This window comes from Triticum dicoccoides, chromosome 7B (genome assembly GCF_002162155.2).
Source record: "Triticum dicoccoides isolate Atlit2015 ecotype Zavitan chromosome 7B, WEW_v2.0, whole genome shotgun sequence".
Classification (NCBI taxonomy): domain Eukaryota; kingdom Viridiplantae; phylum Streptophyta; class Magnoliopsida; order Poales; family Poaceae; genus Triticum; species Triticum dicoccoides.
Genome location: NC_041393.1, coordinates 39,923,554 through 39,938,399, shown reverse-complemented (window position 1 = coordinate 39,938,399; position 14,846 = coordinate 39,923,554).

The window sequence follows — 14,846 nt, the reverse complement described above, 5'->3', positions numbered from 1 at the left end:
GCCCAATCAACGCCCCCCCACCGCCGGCAGCTGCCAACCAGAGGTCTCACGACTTCGAGTACCCACCGACCACTAATTTATTACCATTTTTGTCCTTCATATACGCACTGACGGGTGGGCCCTATGGTAATGTGCACTGCTGAATGTGGACCGTTTGACTGGTCAATTGATCGTGTCATCAACAAATTACGGAGCTGTATGGTGAGCCAGTGACCATATGATCACCCTAAAATGTATTTTATTAACACAATATAGACTCAAATTACCATTTCTTTCTTTCATCTACGGGCTGATAGGTGGGCCCCACGGTTACGCGCCCCGATGGTGCAATACTAGTTGCTCCACGTGGAACATTTGACTGGTCAATTGATTGTGTCATCAACAAAATACGGAGTTGTACGGGTGAGCCAGTGACCGTATAATCATGACATGTATTTTTTTAACACGGTACAGACGCAAGGGCTCATATATACGCGCAAGCACTCACCGCTATAAGTGCACACACGCAGACCCTACCCCTATGAGCACCTTTGAGAGAGTGGGCCAGCATATGATCTTGAGATTTTACGAAGTCACCATAGGTGCCTCGTAGTCGAGTGGAACGTCTCCTCCCACCGAACGCACATCGCCGGAAAATACTGAAATTAACCCAGGATAAATGTGAGCACCGGGACTTTAACCCTGGTGGGCTCGAGAAACCACTATCCTCCTAACCATCCAACCACATGTTGGTTAGCACGACAAAATGTATGTGGTGACCGTGATGAGCTTATTCTGAAGTCCAGTGACCATATCGTGCTTTTGCTTCAAATACAATGACCATAAGTGTCGTCAAAAAAATACGGTGCACGCATCAAATGCAAGGTCCGTCAGTGTCATCAAGAAAATACGGAGACGTATTGTGAGCTAGATACCGTATGATCACCACAAGAATGTATACGGTGACTGTAATGAGCATATTCTGAACTCCAGTGACCGTATAGTGCTTTAGCTTGAAATACAGTGACCGTCATGCATGAAAGTGTCATGGGCATGCATACTTTTAGAGGGCCGAGAGATAATTTGTGTGCGTACGTGAAAGTGGTGTAGAAAGAGGGGATGTCCGGTGGAGACAAGGAGATATATGCCCTTCATTTCTCTTTCCCGTGACTAATAATTTAGTAGAATATATAAACATTCACAATGCAGAACAAATATTTTTGGATGCACCATGCAATTAACTTTCATGTATAACATTGTACTATTGTATATGCTTATTTTCTTAGTGGCCGATTGCATGTGTGGTGTGGTGGGCACATCATTTCTAGTTGTGGTGGGTCAACATGAGGACTCATGGGTCGGTTCCATCCTGCGCCACATAGGTTGGGTCGAGACGCGTTATGCGAAGACCCATGTGGAGAACTCGGCGTACAACACGAAGCTAGCTACCAGAGTCACGGAGGACTCTATCCCCACTGATGATAAGCCGACTATATATGATTTGTAACCCTAGGCCCCCAGTATGTTATAGAAGCTTGGGGGCTAGTTCGTCGATAGTATACACACACGCACAATGCCTGGTATTCACGTGTATATTGTACACACCCCTATCACTAATACACAGTAGCAGGAGTAGGCTTTTTCCTCAACTGCAAGGGTCCGAACTAGGGTAAAACTTTGCCTCATATTACCATCCAGCCTAACAGTCAGGGATATCCTACCGAATAATATGATGGAATCATATCTGCCAACTACTAAGAGAGAGGTGTGTCTGTGGGGGCAATGTGTGCGAGAGAGGCCTAAAGATAATGTGCGTGCGGGAGACACGTAGGCACATATATGTGCGTATAGAGGGCTAGTAGACACCGTGTGTGTATATATATGCATGTGAGAGAAATAGTGTTTTCCAACTGAGATTAGTGAAAAGAGTGGTACATAGTAGTCAGAAAGAAAGAGAGAGAGAGAGAGAGATACAGAGAGAGCATGTGCGTGAGACTCCCCGACACCCCGAGAGAGATTGTGAGCATGTGTGAAAGAGAAATGCCGATGCATATAAAGTGTGTGCACTTATGCGGTAGATAGAGAGATATATAGCGCGTTTGTGGGAACAGGCCGAGGCATAGTGCATCTACGTATAAAAGGCAGTTCTACGCATTAAATTAAAATATAAATGGCATTACTATTTTTGGATGAGACCATGAATTTTGCAAATTGTGTATGGACGAAAATCGGTCTATCAGACACCCATACTCTATTGAATTCTAGCATGTGCATGTGTTTATTTCATATTATCTATCCATAGAGTGAGAGCGGTTTGAAATACAGGCAATGTATGCTTTTGCAATTCATATATAAACATTAATTAGTGCACTCCATGTTGTTAGTGTGAAGCACTTTATACATTTGTCACTTGCATGGATACATTCTAAATTGCTAGCTACGAAATAGAATACATGTCGAATTCAACATAAAGGGGGTTTCGAAGATTCGAATTCATAGGAAGTGCATTCATCTATTTGAACCCGAGATAATGGCATTTGTAAATCAGATGTAAAAGGGGGCAACAATCTTTGTTGTGCGTTTGAACATGCTATATATATTCATATGCATGTCTAAATATATTTTTTGCAACCAAGGAGATTATATCTGGAACCATGCATGAACTGAGGTAAGATGCATATTTTTTAATATATACTCGTGTACAATGTATATTTAAATGTACCACCTCCATTCCAAAATAATCGTAGCTTTAGGATATTCAAGAGTAAAGATTTGTGAAGTTTGACAAATCCTGAATGTTCAATTCAAGAGAACCGAAAACGTTAATGCTTCTGCTCCCAAATATTGAGCGAAGCGCCAAATAGGCCTCTGGTCACCCGAAACCGCGCGAAACTAATGTTTGGTGGTAGGAAATTACTGTCCTGACTCTGGCCTGTGTAGCCTATCGGCCCGATGTCCAAAGGTCTAAACCGGGGTAGGTTTGTAACTTCACCAAGACGCCAGTCTCAACTACCTCTGAGAAGCATTCATACGCCGTGGGCGCCTAAACACCCATGCGCTCAGCTGAAATCTATCCCGCCCACATTTGGGACACCTGAGATTATTGTCCTACCCCCAACCCGCAATATGTCCGAAATTTTAGATGGGGGCAAAGTTTGTAACTTTCCCCAAATTTCAAACAAGTGCGTCCCAAACCGAAACATTGTCCCCCCTTAGTTCCCCGCCTCCCTCTGTTTCCCCATTCATACTCCGTGGGCGCCAAAATGCCCTCTCCACCAGCCGCGAAACCCCAGCCTCCTCCGTCCTCCACCCCATAGCGCCCAATCCACCGCCGCCCTCCTCCATCACACCGAAGCCGGTACCCCGACATCGTCGTCCAACGCAACCGCAACCGCAACCGTAAGGCCCTCAAGGACTTAGCAGTTGAAGCCGAGGTAGAGCTGCCTCCACGACGCCGACGCCGACGTGCATCGTACCAGAACCACTCCGACCACACCGTCCTGCGCCTCACTGCTGCCGCTCCACTGTCGCAACCGTCCACCGCACCGGAGCTGTTCCCGCTACGCCGTCGTTCGCCGCCTCGGATATGCTTCCCCGTCGCCGACAGACGGCCACCGCGCCACACTCAACAACTTGACCATGGGTTCGTCCAAGGCTGCACCGTCCTGCACAACTTCTCGTATCCGGCGAACCACAAGAAGATCGTTGGAAAAACAGAAGGAGGACACAGCACTGCCAGCAGAAAGAGGTACTCCTCTTCCCTTATTCGTGCAAACCTTACGTCTCTACTCACACCGTATTCATCCCACGAAAGAAACTAGTTGAGCGCTTCTTACTGCATCTTCTTTGTGATACTAAATGCACAAGGTTTCCTCCCTTTACTATTTCACCTTTGCTAGAGGTCAGTAGCCCGCCTGGATTTCAATTCAGGGTCAGTAGAACCGCAATTAAAAGAAGCAGCACACGCTTAGGTGCGCGGAGCACCTAGTCCGCCTGTTCATCGGGGAAGTGGCGCATCGGTGTCTATCATAGGGGTGTGGGGCGCAGGAGCTGCTTGCGCCTGATCTGGAGGTCGGCGGGGCTTGAATGGATTGCTGGGGGGCGGTGCCAAGCACATCGGTGTGGTGAGGTCGAGGGGAGGGCGCAGGCAGGGGACTGGGCCGATGGTCGCTACCGTTTCGAGGAAGATCGTCAACACTGACTGGCTAGAGGTAGACGAAGGCGATCTGCCCGTTCTTTGTACATCGGACGGTGCAGAAAAAATGGACTGACCTATTTGTTTTCACTCGAATCTTATTTTCGTAGAATCATGTAGTAATTTAGTGTGCCATGCATGTTGCAGAGCTATCATATGTCTCCCGTCATTTATTTCTCACCGACCTGCTATCTGCTACCTTTACACTGTACTAATTGTGCACACACTTCACCCATACTCACACTATTGGTTTTTTATGCATGGGTATTTCAGACTCTAACGCAGTGTTGATGAATGCTGAAAAGAAAAGACAGAAGTCGCTCCAGTGTAATTCGAAGATAAGCACTAAGCATTTCAGCGCTCTAAAGGATGCAGTGTCAGCAGTTGGAGACAGAAAATGTAGCTCTGCAGTTGATGATCTCAATTGGCACACACAGCCATCCCAGGTGCTTGCTTTAACTTCGCGCTGTCAAATGTGGTTGCATGTTGCATATGGTGTCTAGCTTGTAGTGCTTCTAATTTGGTTAAATTGCATCTGCTTACTTTACACATTATACCTTTGATAATGACATGCCTTCCTGATTTTGATACATACTCCCTCCATTCGAAATTACTCGTCCAAGAAATGAATGTATCTAGATGTATTTTAGTTGTAGATACATCCATTTTTGTGACAAGTAATTCCGAACAGAGGGAGTACTACATATGTCTATTAACCATGTTCGTACATCAAATAATGCTCTTTTGTATCCCTCGTCAATCACTTATGATGAGACAGTCACCCGGGTGGGTTACTGTGAGACGCCATACTCGTTTAAAGAGTGCAGTGTCATCCTCCCCACATGATTCTAAAGAAACAGCAAGGCTAAATGAAGATAGTCAACGTAGCTCTCTAGTTGATGACCGCAATTCCCCCACACCAGCATCACAAGTGCTTGCTCTAACTTCGCAGTGTGATATGTGGTTGCATGTTGCATACGGTGTCTAGCTTGTAATGCTTCTAATTAGGGTAAATTGCATCTGCTTAGTTTACACATTATACCTGTGAATATGACATGTCTTCCTATTTTTGGTACACACTATATCTATGTGTTAACCTTGTTCTTACATGAAACTACCTCTCTTTTGTATCCTGCATCAATCACTTACAACGAGTCACCTTTATTCGTTGCATATTGCATATTATTTCTAGCCTTTTTGCCATGTATTGCTTCTAATTTGGTCAAATACATTTGTTAGGGCACCCTTTTAATTTGGCAGAGTGATATTGGTTTCATCTTTCCTATGGTTTCTAGCTTGCATTGATTCTAACAAGTTCAAGCACCTTGTGCTTAGTTTACACTTTATACATCATACATGTCAATATGTCACGTCGTCCTGTTTTTCATACATATTCCATCCTCCTATCATGCGGCTGCCTTACATGAAAGTAGTGTTCGTTAGTATCATGCATCAATGAGTTCTGAAGAGCAAATTTTATTCCTTTTTCTTGTGGGTTTGACTTGACAAGGCAAAATCAAGAGAGGAAGGAAAAGAGTAAGGAAGGCGATGATGGTGGTCCTCTGCAGCAACGTAAATGGAGCATCTATACTGATTCTCCTTGTACTGATAGTGCATTACAAGGTCCAAGTCTCCGCTCCCCTACTCCACCATCCAAGGTGCTTGCTCTAACTTGGCAATGTGATATCTGGTTGCATGTTGCATATGGTGTCTAGCTTGTATTGCTCCTAATTTGTGTAAACTGCATCTGCTTAGCTTACACATGATACGTGTGAATATGACACGCTTTCCTGTTTTTGGTACATACTATATCTGTCTATCACACCATGTTCTTACATGAAACTACTCTTCTTGTGTATCCTGCATCATTCACTTATGATGAAACACCTTTAAGCTGGCAGTGTGATATTGGTTTGCGTCTTGAATATGATTTCTAGCATGTATTGCTTCTAGTTTGATGAACGCCACCTATGACGAGACAGTTTTAACTTGGCAGAGTGATATTGATTGCACCTTTCATATGGTGTCTAGTTTGCAGTGCTTCTAATTTGTTGAAGTGCCTTCTGCTTAGTTACCACATCATAGGTGTGAATATGTCAAGCCGTCCATTTTTTCGTACATATTCCATCCTTGTATCATGACTTTGCCTTTCATCAGAGTAGTGTTCGTCAGTATCATGCATGAATGAGTTCTGAAGAGCGAATTATATTCCTTTTTCTTGTCGGTTTGACCTCACAATGCAAAATCAATAAAGCTGAAGGAAATTGGCAAGGCATTGGATGATGGTGGTCCTTCCGAGCAACTGAAATGGAGGTTATCTACAGATTCTACTCCGCCATCCTCCCAACAAGATTCGCAAGACAACACAAGGCTAGACAGTCAACGTAGCTGTGTAGATGATGAGCACATCTCCCCTACTCCACCATCACAGGTGCTTGCTCTAACTTGGCACTATTATATGTGGTTGCATGTTGCGTATGATGTCTAGCTTGTATTGCTTCTAACTTTGTTGAATTGCATCTGCTTACTTTACACATAATGCATGTGAATATGACACGTGTTCCTGTTTCTAGAACATACGTGTACATGATGAGCACATCTCCCCTACTCCACCATCACAGGTGCTTGCTCTAACTTGGAACTGTTATATGTGGTTGCGTTTTCTGTATGATGTCTAGTTTGTATTGCTTCTGATTATGTTGAATTGCATCTGCGTAGCTTACAACTTATACCTGCAATGATCACTTACCCATAAGACACATTTAACTTGGGACTGTGATGTAGGTTGCATCTTGCATTGTCTTCTAGATTGTACTGCTTCTAATTTCTTGAAATGGCACTTACGACGAGACACTTTTTACCTGATAGAGTGATATTGGTTGCATGTTCATATGGTGCCTAGCTTTCATTTCTTCTAATTTTGTTGAAATGCCTTCCACTTGCTGTTTTTTCATACATATTCCATCCTCCTATTGTACGTGTGAATAAGAAATGCTGTCTTTTTTGTATATATTCCACCCTCCTATCATGCGCTTGCCTTACATCAAAGTAGTGTTCGTATGTATCATGCATCAACCAGTTATGCAGAGCTAATTTTATTCATCTTCTTGTGGTTTTGACTTCATAAGGCAATATCCGAAAATAGGAAGGAAAAGAGTAAGTTAGGGGATGTTGGTGGTCCTCCGCACCGACGCAAACAGAGACTCTCTAGATTTTCCACTGCTACTGCTAATGAAGTTGAAGTCCCAAGTCTACATGATGAGCTCATCTCCCGTATTCCATCGCAGGTGCTTGCTCTAAGTTGATAGTGTGATAATTGGTTTCATGTTGCATATGTTGTCTAGCCTGTATTTCTTCTATTTTGATTAAATTGCACCTGCTGAGTTCATACGTTATACATGTGCATATGACATGGCGTTCTGTGTCTAGAATACACTGCATCTATCTATCATACCATGTTCTTACATCAAAGTACTGTTGTTGTGTATCCCGCATCAGTCACTCATGATTGGACACTTTTAACATGGCAGTTTGATAGTGGTTGCATCTTGCATTGATTTTTATGTTATACTGCTTCTAATTTTTCGAATTGCCACTTATGACAAGACACTTTTAACTTGGCAGAGTAATATTGGTTGCATCTTTCATATGGTGTCTAGCTTGCATCACTTCTATTTTCTTGAAAATCCTTCTGCTTAGTTTACACATCTTAGCTGTGAATATGTCATGCCGTCCTATTTTCCTTACATATTCCATCCTCATACGGTTGTCTTACATCAAAGTATTGCTTGTCTGTATCATGCATCAATGAGTTCTGAAGAGCGATTTTATTCTTTTGTGTTGTGGGTACGGCTTGACATGGCAAAGTCAAAAAAGAGCAAGGAAAATAATATAGTAGGGAGTGGGGTGTTACTCGTCGGGTGAAACGAAAAAGGATCGGCCGTCCAGATTCTTCTGGTACTTATAGTGCAGTAGAAGGTCCAAGTCCACCGACTAAATCTACAAACACAGTATCACCTGCTCCACCAGCTGCAGCATCCGCTTCAACTGTACCAGCATCTCAACGAGTTACTCGTTCGTTTGCTCCGGAACTGGCCAGTTCCCAAGCTGCCTTCACACCTAACACTACTTTTGAAGCACTGCTGACACAACAGGACTTGGCAAGATCAGATGAACCTCATGAGCATCAACACTAAGACGGTACCTGACCGAGTCAAGTTGCAGTTGCATGCTCCTTTATATGTATTCTCATAGTTTGATGTACACTAACACTTTCCATATTCGTTGTTGAACTAGCACCATGACGCAAGCGGAAACAGACATCAAGGATAATGCTTGACAGATTAACAAAATCCAAAGGAGGAAGAATGGAGATCCATTTTGAGGCAGGTTTAAAAAGGCCACGTGATGCTACAGAGTCAGCCAAGTTAGTATTAGAGGCAGCTGTTGCCGTTAGGTGTCATGCACGTATCCTCCCAACGTGGATCCAGTACAGGAATGAGAAAGACAATACCCAGTTTAACACCTTCCTTGACCATTTATCCGTAAGTAATGTTATTCATCGCAATTAGTAATATTGTCTTGCTCTGTCCCATACTTTCTAGCTTCCTCCTAATAAGACTCACATTCTTTTTTCAACAGATGAGGTTCAAGTTGGATCTGAAAGATGATGCAACTAAACAAGCATGCACTCATGTTTTTCAGTCTGCTCTGCGACAGTATCGGCACCACCTTAGAAAATCTCACTTTGAAGGCAAGGCTAACAATGAAATCGCCCAAACATCTCCAGTGGAATATATTACAGATGAAGACTGGACAGCCCTCGTTAAACACTGGTCTGATCCAAAGTATTAGGTAGGCTATATGTATTTGATCAGACCACATATTGAACTTGTATTTATGTATGTGCCTTACAAGTGTATCTTCTTCTAGGCTAACTGTTTGAAGAACAAGACCAACCGTTCTAAAGTGAAATTCCAACAGACAACAGAATCTCGTAGCTATATTGCACAATGCGAGGCTCTTGTAAATAGCTGCTACTTCCTTCTTTTTTCTGTGCCATATTATCGTATCTATATTGACTTGTTCCAAATACAGAGGAAAGCCTGTGCGGACCAAAAAGAACCTGAACCGAATGCAGTGCAAATCTTCAAGGATTGCCACACCAGCAAGATGAAGGGCATGAGCACACCAGTTCAAGCCGCTGTTGTAAGTCCTTACTCCTCCTACCTTTGAATTGATTGATACTGTGATGTGTTCATTTAACTACTTGGTTTGCAGCCAATGTCAGTTACTCTGTTCACTTTTATACACAGTTGTCTTAACGTATCATTTCACCTTACATGGTTTAAAAGAGATGAAGGATGTTATTTTGGTCTTGATCTGTATTCTAGTTGTTATGTTCACGTGCGCACACAATGATAAAATAGCCTATTTGTTTTATACTTGTTTGCCCATGATATGAATGATGTCATACTATGTTCATCCTACTTTAAACCATGTCTCTTTATCCTTAGATGTCAACGAATGTGAGGAATAGACAATACAATAGGCATGCTACACGGACATATGTTCCGAAAGTGATTTTGTTATGTAGTTGGCACTACAATACATGCTAATGTATTACATTAGTTCACCAAAATAAGTTATGTATAAACGTGTAACCTACTTTGTTTGTTTTTGTCTCATTAGTAACTTATCTGGTACACTAATCTACAAGTCCAAACTTTCAGGAAGCTATGGAAAAAATGATTGAACAGCCACAACCACCTGAAGGTGACGAGGCTACCACAGGCACAATGTCACCTCTTGCTGCAGTGCGTCAGTATGTCTTCACTAACAGTGCAAAAGGCACCTTCCTGCATAATTCTGGGTTGGTTGTCAAGGTAACCTCGTCCAAATTGCCTACTGAACAAAATCTTCCTGCTAGACAGAGTGATATATCTGTGCTCCAGACACAAGTCAAATCCCTAATGGATGTTGTTTTGGAAACAAGAATAATGGTTGACAAATGTCGTCAAGATATGAATGGTTTTGAAACCAGACTATCAAACATTCGCTTCGTTGTTCAAGAGCAATGGCGGAAAAAAGGTGAAGATCGTGCTGCCCCATCAGATTCTACAGCCTGAAACATTAGCACTCGGGTTAAATGATCTGTGCTTCTATACATCTGATGGTGCTTTTATCTGCAAGGACTGTAAACTTTATGCCAATAGGCCTTTTGTTGAGATACAACATTTATGCTGCTGCCAAAGGCTGCAATAATTATGACGCTATTTTTGTATAGTGTAGGTTTATCTTAGTAATGTATTCGGTCGAAAGCTTCGTAGGAGCCCAACATGCCAACATTCGTCGGGCCCATTCCAATTGGGCTAAAAACGATTATGGGCTGAAATTTGCATGTAGCCCACTAAAAATATCTGGGCCTAAATCAGCATAAGATTTCATATTTTTCTGGTAGGGTTGTGCCCATAGTGGGCCTTTAACATGAAGGAAATATGCCCTAGAGGCAATAATAAAGTTATTATTTATTTCCTTATATCATGATAAATGTTTATTATTCATGCTAGAATTGTATTAACCGAAAACATAATACATGTGTGAATACATAGACAAACAAAGTGTCACTAGTATGCCTCTACTTGACTAGCTCGTTAATCGAAGATGGTTATGTTTCCTAACCATAGACATGAGTTGTCATTTGATTAACGGGATCACATCATTAGGAGAATGATGTGATTGACTTGACCCATTCCGTTAGCTTAGCACTTGATCGTTTAGTATGTTGCTATTGCTTTTTTCATGACTTATACATGTTCCTATGACTATGAGATTATGCAACTCCCGTTTACCGGAGGAACACTTTGTGTGCTACCAAACGTCACAACGTAACTGGGTGATTATAAATGTGCTCTACAGGTGTCTCCAAAGGTACTTGTTGGGTTGGCGTATTTCGAGATTAGGATCTGTCACTCCGATTGTCGGAGAGGTATCTCTGGGCCCTCTCAGTAATGCACATCACTTAAGCCTTGCAAGTATTGCAACTAATGAGTTAGTTGCGGGATGATGTATTATGGAACGAGTAAAGAGACTTGCTGGTAACGAGATTGAACTAGGTATTGAGATACCGACGATCGAATCTCGGGCAAGTAACATACCGATGATAAAGGGAACAACGTATATTGTTATGCGGTTTGACCGATAAAGATCTTCGTAGAATATGTAGGAGCCAATATGAGCATCCAGGTTCCGCTATTGGTTATTAACCGGAAACGTGTTTCGGTCATGTCTACATAGTTCTCGAACCCATAGGGTCCGCACGCTTAAGGTTTTGATGACAGTTATATTATGAGTTTATGAGTTTTGATGTACCGAAGGAGTTCGGAGTCCCGTATGAGATCGGGGACATGACAAGGAGTCTCGAAATGGTCGAGACGTAAAGATTGATATATTGGACGGCTATATTCGGACATCGGAAAGGTTCCGAGAGATTCGGGTATTTTTCGGAGTACCGAAGAGTTTTGGGAATACATATTGGGCCTTATTGGGCCATACGGGAAAGAAGGAAAAGGGCCTCAAGGGTGGCCGCACCCCTCCCCTTGGTCTGGTCCGAATTGGACTAGGGAAGGGGGCGCCCCCTTCCTTCCTTCTCCTTTTCCCTTCCTCTTTTCTTATTCCATATGGGAGGTGGAATCCTACTAGGACTAGGGAGTCCTAGTAGGACTCCACACTTGGCGCGCCCCCTCCTAGGGCCGGCCTCCTCCTCCCTTGCTCCTTTATATACGGGGGCAGGGGGGCACCCTAGGACACACAAGTTGATCTTCGTGATCGTTCCTTAGCCGTGTGCGGTGCCCCCCTCCACCATATTCCACCTCGGTCATATCGTAGCGGTGCTTAGGCGAAGCCCTACGTCGGTAGAACATCATCATCGTCACCATTCCGTCGTGCTGACGGAACTCATCCCCGACACCCTGCTGGATCGGAGTCTGGGGATCGTCATCGAGCTGAACGTGTGCTGAACTCGGAGGTGCCGTACGTTCGGTACTTGGATCGGTCGGATCATGAAGACGTACGACTACATCAACCGCGTTGTCATAACGCTTCCGCTTATGGTCTACGAGGGTACGTGAACAACACTCTCCCCTCTTGTTGCTATGCATCACCATGATCTTGTGTGTGCGTAGGAAATTTTTTGAAATTACTACGTTCCCCAACATAACAGGCCTAAACATAATTTGGGCCCTCAGTAACAATAGGCTATTTACATGTGTAAATATCTCGAGCCCATAAAAAACATGGGCCTTTAAAAGACCAAAAGTGAGATTGGGCCTATTTACAATGCGGATCTTTCACAAGCCGAAATTCGGACGGGTCATAAATGCGCCGACCTAATACACGGGCCTTTAACAGGATGGAAGTTCGGTCGGGCTAGATTATCGTCATTTTTATATGGGCCATTAATGGGCCCGATGTGATGTTGGGCCACATATGGCCCATGGATTTCGTCCGACGTTAACAGGCCGAAAATCACAACAGGCCGAAAGTGGCCCAAATCGATGACGGGCCGCTAACAGGCCGAATGTCAGACATGGCCGAATATGACCCAAATCCTTCACGGTCGTTTATGGGCCGAAAGTTTCAATGGCCTGTAAATGGGCCCAAATGAAGCAGGACCTTTAACAGGCCGGAAATACACCGGGTCGTAATTTGGCCCATATACTTTGCAGACTGTTAACGGGCCAGAAGTGATCATGGGCCGCGATGATGACAAGTTTAGGACAGGCCGTTGACGAGCCGATTTGACACTAGCCGTACGGGCCTTAACTGAGAATGTTGGGCCTTTATCTAGGCCGGCCCATTATGGTCCGCAAAATCTCGCGGGCCTTTAGCTGGGCCGGCCCATTATGGCCCGCAAAATCTCGTGGGCCATTAGCTGGGCTGGCCCATTATGATACGAAAAATCTCGTGGACCTTTTGCTGGGCTGGCCCATTATGGACCACAAAATCTTGTGGGCCTTTAGTTGCGCCGACCCATTTAAACTTTATGGGCCACTTTTGGGCCGGTCCACATGTCAGCATATCATAGGTGCATCTCGCCCATTGGATGAGTGACACATGTGCCAACGCGGAGCTGACACGTGTTTCTGTCAGCCATTCAGAATTTTACACATGGAAAATCCCCATTGGTCCTGGCTATTAACGGGTTATCGGATCCAAAAACTGACCCGATAGCTTAACGGCGTTCCGTTACGGTGGATGCCATGTGTCGGTCACCCTTGACGAAAGCGCTTCTGTGACGCGCGATTTATCATCATGGAAGTGGACACTTCCGTGATGATAATTTTGGTAATGTCATGGAACACTTCTACGACAGCACAGGTATGACTATCTTGATTCTGTCATAAATTTGTCATGGATGTACATGCATGACAGAAAACGTGACTACTATGACAAACACGTATCATCACGGAAGTGTCTTTTTTTTGTAGTGAGGTGATATGGTGTCTCTATTAGCAATTTTAATAGTGACATCTATGTCTTCTATCTATACAGGTGCTATGTCCTTCTTAATTTCTTGATATAAAGTGTAAAGAATAACACTCACACTAGCACCCATGTCACATAAACCATGATAATAGTGATCTCTTATTTTAAGTGAAATGACAGGCATGCCAACAACTGGTCTATGTTTATCCCTTTCATCGGGTTTAGCAATTCTAGCAGCTTCTGCACAGAAGTAAATAACATGCCCATCCACATCTTCTTCTAAGAGATCTTTAACCATAGCAACATTAGGTTCAACTCTAATTTGTTCATCTGGTTTAGGTGTTCTAACATAGCTTTTGTTAACCACAGTTGAAACTTTAGCATGTTCCTTTATCCTAACAGGAAAAGGTGGTTTCTCAAGATAAGCAGTAGGAACAACTGGATCAACATTATAAAGTATAGTTTCTTCTTTAACTGGTATCGGTTCTTTAATTTCATCTTTAATAGGTGGGTGATATTTAAACCACTTCTCTTTAGGGAGTTCAACATGAGTAGCAAATGATTCACAAAAGGAGGCTACTATCTCAGAGTCAAGTCCATATTTAGTGCTAAACTTTTGAAAAGCATCGCGGTTTAACACAATCATACTTAAGCTTTACTAGCAAAAAGGCCCGTGCATTGCAACTGGAGAAAAAAACACCACACGCTCTTAATTTATAAAAGACGGTCTATAATCTGAGAATTTGTAGCTATGGCCCAAACAAAGATGGTATTAACCTATAAAAGCGTAGTTTAAGATTCTATAGGTGTTCTATTTCAACACGGCTTGCATGTAGATTTAATCCGTACAAAGAAACGAGCAAGTGATCATGCATTTATTCATGTCATGTTCGGGATGAGGTGTCTTTATGGGGGAGTAAAGAAAACGACAAAAACAAACGATCTGGTGGTGCGCATCGTCCAACAGGCCGACCCCACTTTCAGGCGGTGAAGGACGATGCGGCATTGCGGCTCGTCTTGATGTGGCCAGAACTCGCAACCTACAGGGAGGAGCGGCTCAACAAAGGTTGTGGTGCGCGTCGTCTAACAGGCCGATGGTGGCGCGCCGGTAGGCTACTTGGTCATTTGCTGATGTTGGCACCGCACCTATGAGAAAAGGTAGAGGATCGTACCGCCGCCGGAGATG